The 6,179-nt window shown below is 37.2% G+C and overlaps 1 pseudogene; it reads left to right on the top strand.

Annotated features, from left to right (window-relative positions):
• Positions 1-277: 277 nt before the first annotated feature.
• LOC140838964 (cardiolipin synthase (CMP-forming)-like) lies at positions 278-5,123 on the top strand (annotated as a pseudogene).
• Positions 5,124-6,179: the final 1,056 nt, after the last annotated feature.

The following is a 6,179-nucleotide window of genomic DNA, read 5'->3' on the forward strand; positions in this document are numbered from 1 at the left end:
ATCAAATCAAACCAAAATTCATGATTTTGATTGATAAGATTGTAAAAAAAATTGATTTTGTAAAGAGTGGGTCTCATGTGAGACCGTCTCACGGATCCTAATATATGACACGGTCAACTCTACTCATATTCACAATAAAAAATAACACTCTTAGCAAAAAAAAATAAATTTTTTTCATGAATGACACAAATAAAAGATCCGTCTCACAAATATGACCCGTTAAACTGTCTGACACGAACTTTTCCCTTTGTAAAACCGATCAAAAGGTGAACATCGATGATTCCTACTGCTCGTAACACGTTCCGTAGAAACGTCACGCGTGTCACCGCAGTCCTCCTCCTCCAAACCCCACCGTTCAAACTTCAAAACCCCAATTCCCCGACGTCGCCGCCACGTCCTATCCGCTCAATTGAACAACAATGCTCGTGCACTACCGCCAATGGTCATTTTCCGATCACTCATATCTCGATTCTTTCAATCTCCAAGCTACCCCCGCAATTCATGCCGCATCCGAACCCTTTTCTCCCTTTCTTTGACCTCTCCTCCCCCAATTTCACCTCCATTTCTGCTTTATGCCACCGTGAAAAATTCTCATCAGCACTTTCTCTTCCGTTCTAGGTTTTTATTCCCAATCTGTGGGCCATTATTCCTCTGCAATCCTCCCTGGAAGCTGTCCCAATCCGCCACCCCTCTCCTCCTCCAGCCCGACGTCGCTTCGTACTTTATTAAACTTCGTGCCCTTAATTTACTCCAGAAGCCCTCTTTTCCTCAAAATTTACATTTTCGATCTGCTTATGATGCGCAGAAGCTGTTGGCCGAGGGTGTTAGCGAGGAATTTAGAAATCCGTCTGCAATAGATGGTCGTGTTAGTCATGGTGTAATCGCTGAGAGTTACTTCAATCTTCCTAATTGGATGGTGCGTTTTTAATTCTTCAATCTGATATTACGAACAGGATAGTTTATTGAATAGAATGTAAATTGATGTACCCGTTAGTTCATTACTTTAACTCTCTAGTACTGCTGGAGGCTATGCTTGTATTGCCTCGTTACGTCATATGCGTGATTTTATTGACATTTGAAAAAAATGCTACCTAAGAATGTTGATTGTTCGAAGTTCAAAGTTGCGTGGAAAAAACCTTGCACCTAATTAATCTATAATAATATCTGGTCTAGACTTGATTTCAATTTCAGGAGTTGAATCTAGAATTATTTAACATTATCATCAATATATTTTGAAACATTCAAAGATGGATGTCAGATGTCTGATTTTGAGGTGTAACTGGGTGAATTAATCTGGACTTGTCAAGTCCTTTATCTCCAGAATAGCTTTCTTTGGCTGGAGCACAATGTAGTTGCTAATTTACTGAGCTATGGTAAAATTTAATAAATTCTGTGAGAAGATACTTTGGAAGTGTGAGTGATTTCTCTTATAATGGTGACAGTAAATATTTTTCCTGTTGGAATGTTTTTTTCTTTTTCTTTCCTTTCTTTTGCTCTCTTTTTTTTTTTTTTTGTTTTGTAGCCTGGACTGTGAATTTTACCTTGCATTGTATATTTGGTTAACTTGCAAGGTAAGGGTTGACATTTTGGTTTTTCGATAATGAGCAATGCTTTAACCTTTTGGTGGGGCCGAGTTAAGTGTTTATGGCTGCACCATTTTGCAGGATGATTGCAAATGACATGTATTCATATGCCTTTATTGGACTTGCAGTATCTGGAGCAACTGATTGGGTATAAATGGTAGTTGTGGTTGCTTTGTGGTAGTGTAATATGTATCCAATACTCTTCTGCTCACGTCTCTACCTACATTTTTAGCTTGATGGTTACATGGCTAGGAAGATAGGAATCAATTCTGTAGTTGGGTCCTACCTTGATCCATTGGCCGTCAAGGTTTGTTTCTGTATTCTCTATGATGGCATTGTTACATGTTCAATATCAAGTTTCCTTCATCACGTTGCACTTTTCATATTTTTGTAACAAAAATATGCTTCGTAACTTTGTTTGCTAATGTGTGGCGATGATTACATTTTGACAGGTTCAAATCACATGTGTTGCTCTTGCACTGGTAGATAAGGATCTCATACATTGTAAGTAAATTTAAGCTATTATACCTGCACTACCTTATTTATAGTCAAGGTTGTAAATGGCGGGAGGCGGTGGCGGGGCGGTCGGTGACCACCTACCGCCTAGGTGGTGCCTAGATTTTTTTAAGTAATTTTTTTATAGATAATCATGCAATATAATCATTTTTATATAAAATGTGCAATTAAATAATGTTTAAGCACAAAATATAATATCATCTAGATAATGTGCAATTAATAAAGATTCATTATCATATTAATGCTATTATGCTAACAAAGTAATATAATTATTTTTACCAAAAAACTAAGTTTAAATTTCAAAATTTCAATCAATTATCCATCATTAGACAAGTAGTAGACTAAACATTACTAATCTTCCAAATCATCTACATATGCACCACCATCTACTACATGCATGATCCTCTCATCATCGGACTCAAAATCAACATTTTCTTCATTCTCCTCCTCCGATTTATCTTAATCTAAGTCAAGTTCTCTAATGGGGATGTTCCTCTCACTCTTTTTTTGTCCTCATCGGATGCTTCAGGACATGCTTCAACTTGTCCTACAATAGCCGTAATATGATGCTTCATTTTATAAACTCCTCCTTTATTAAGCCTCTTGCACAACTTGCATGTGATCCAATCTCTTTTCTCTTTATTATACAACACCCCATATTCCCAAACAATATCATTAGACTTTGGCTTAAATTCCAACTCCGGTTGTTTATCTTTTTCTACCAGTGATCTTCGACAATAAATTAATAATGAATTAATAATGGGAAAAAAATTGATTTTTGAAATCACAAAATCTGAAATATCATAAAAAAAAAGCATGATAAATAATAAATATGCAATGCCTAACCTAAATATTCTGACTGCTGGCGACTGGCGGCGGTGGGCGGATTGTGTGTGGTGGTTGAGAGTTAAGAGTTGAGAGTGAAAACCAAAAATAAAATAAAGAAAGTGAGGTGTGTAAGGGTTTTAATATTTAAAATTAGTTGACTTTGAGTGGGTATTAGAAACTGTTGACTAGGTTTTTAAAATTGTTGACTGTCTGCCTCGCCCGCCTGCTCGTTGCCTCTCCCGCCTCGCTCGCCTGCTCACCGCCTCGACCCGTCTCTCCAATGCCGTATAGCTTGGGTCGCCGAAAACACCCGCCTCATGCATAGGTGGTGCGGTCGAGGGCCGCCTACCGCCTAGGCGGCCGCCTCGACCGCCATTTAGAACACTGTTTATAGTACAAAGTTTTTTACTTTCCTTTGGATCGGGACATAATTTCTTTGTTAATGATTCGCTTCACTCATGATATTCTTGTTCGGTATTATGAACGTTGATGATTCATCTCTGTCTTTGTTTAAGTAAGCATCCATGTCTGTCCACGCGTATGTGTTATTTCTAACTTTCTATCACGTTCTGGATTAATTTTATCATTATCCAGCATTTTGTTTCAACGGGTAGATATTGTTATACAGCCCTAGAAAACAAGATAGGTAGGAACAGTTTTCTAGTCTTTTGGCTATTAATCAGGTGTAAATCATTGGGATAGAGTTCATGTATTTGTTTATTTATTTTTATCGGGATAGATTTTATTCGAATATGAGACATGTTCCTTCTTTTGTACCCTGTGATCTATGTTTAATTGTGCATTTTTCTTTACTTGAAGCTGGACTGTTGTTCTGCGTGATTTAGCTCTTGTTTGTGGTGCCGTCTACAAAAGAGTTAGCAGTTTGGATTGGGAGGTGAGACCAATATCACCAATATCATCGGTTTGGCTATAGCCATTATCTTGCCTTTCTTACTTTCTCTTTTTCATTTTTTCGCAATTAGAGGAACTGTTGGTATGACTTCTTCAACCTCGATGGGAAGCATGCCCAGAAAGTTGAGCCTCTCTTGATAAGCAAGGTACAACATGTGATACTTTGTACTTTGTGCATCGAGAATGAACTTAAGAAGGTTGCAAATTACTTTTTTCTCGTGCCTGGGTATAGTTATAGTGTGTTATTTAAGATATAATTTTGTTATCTTGATTTGTGGTTCCTAGTCTGGAATTATTGCAGAGTTGCACAAGATTATAATTATTCTCAGTTCGTGTTTGGCACATTATTGGTGTCAATATAAAAGGTGGCAAATATGTATAACAAGATTTATGAAACAATTATATTCCCTTCTACAGTTAAATATGGTGCTCCAGTTGATCTTGGTTGCAGCAGCTCTTCTTTAGCCAGAATATGGGAACGAAGAAACCCAATTTTTTATCTACGTCTTGGGGTAATTTGATTTCATCAAGTCGTCCATGTTTCCATGGAATTCTGAATGTGTGAAATTAGATTATCCAACTATTTTGGTTCGGTGCAGTTGGGTTGTGGCTTCTACAACGGTGGCCTCAACTGCAGCATATGGGGCACAATATCTGAGAAATGGAACCAAATTTGTAAAGAAGTCTAGGGGGCCTAGAACTTGAAACATGGCACCTAGCTGCTCTAATATTCACGAGAGCAACTGATATGTTCTTTGGATCCAAGTTATCATCTATGAGTTCTTCGTGTCTCATCCGCAAAAACATCTTTACATTAAGGGAAGCAGAGAAACTGAGAAAGTGAAATATTCAGACCAATTATAAGTGTCACGATCACTTTTTGCTTTACTATTTGTATGCGTCTACATCGGGATCTATATGTTACAAAGGTTAATCTCCCACCCCTTTAAACTTTTATATGTTTATACTGCAATTTTATGTTGTGAAAAAACTTACCCATTTTCTTTATCAGCAAGATCAAGTAACGTCAACTAAAATGTTGGGAAAGGATCGAGCGACATCAAGTAAAATGCATGGACAGGCATGCCCAAAAAATTGGTGGGTTAGTCTATCTTCCATTCATTGGGAGTAGTTTTCTTTTAGTCTTAATGTCATTAAATCACATGGAATTTTCATAATTTAATGGAAATTCACATCATGAATTATAATTCAAAGGCAAAAATTTGTTATTGCCTAATTCTTGATATACAACTTCAGATGTGCAATAAAGCCTTGAACTTTGATAACAAATTGTAGATGGACAAAAAAAATCTTGAATAAATAGTATGTATCATCACTTAAACATAACCAAACACCAAAACCGTAACAGAACCTCAAAGCATCAGTTTCCATTAAAGTCTCCTCTATCCACCATTCTTAGAGGAAAAAAGATAGAACAGCAGACTCTATTTTGGAAAGTTTTCCTCAATCTCAGCCCAAGTACCAGCATTCCTGGAGAACTTCTCCCTCACCTGCTCAACAATCCACCTCGGCTCATCAATTTTGTCGATGCTCCCTAACCCATTAACGAGATATTTCCCAGTCGACATATTTTGGTTAGTCTATTTCTCCCCTTATTTCAATATCATTAGACTATCAAGTCTTCATATGTTAATGAAAATTCGACATATATGTTGATAATTCAATGGCTAACATTTGACATAATCATCGTCGAGATAACATAGAATAATCTCATATTTGGTACCCAACCTCCGGCAAACGCTCCTTGCAGATGGCTAATGCAGTCTCAAATCCTGTTTTTGCCACAGATAATAAATCGGCGTAAAATAACATAGCCTCCGGCATCAATTCTGAATCAATCATCTCCTTGAACAAGATCTTGGTTGTTTCCATTTTGCATTCTACACAAAACCCGTGAATCAAATGGCTGTATGCACCCGATTTGGCTCCATTCCCATGCCCGAGATTGTATCCAATAACACCTTTGCTTCCGTGGATCTCTTAAGCTTACACAAGCTCTGAATCCTGACATTGTATATGCCGATACCAGTTCCCACACCGTGTTTCTTCAATTAAAAAAATGGGATCCCCTCACGAAAGATTTAAAAAACAAGGAGTCTGGCTTTTTTTTTTAAAAAAAAAGAGTTGACTCTTGATTAGTATGTTAAACCTTAATTAAACTTATAACTTCCTAAATTAATTAATCTCTTCTCTTTCTTCTAATTCGACGCACAAAATCCACACAAAATTCCCCAATCGTAAGCTGCCCAAATTTAAAGAACTCATCTTCCCCATCTACCTCTTCCGCGTCACATTAAATCGAAATCTACTCCCACATAT

The sequence above is a fragment of the Primulina eburnea genome, chromosome 8, assembly GCF_022965805.1.
Source record: "Primulina eburnea isolate SZY01 chromosome 8, ASM2296580v1, whole genome shotgun sequence".
NCBI lineage: Eukaryota > Viridiplantae > Streptophyta > Magnoliopsida > Lamiales > Gesneriaceae > Primulina > Primulina eburnea.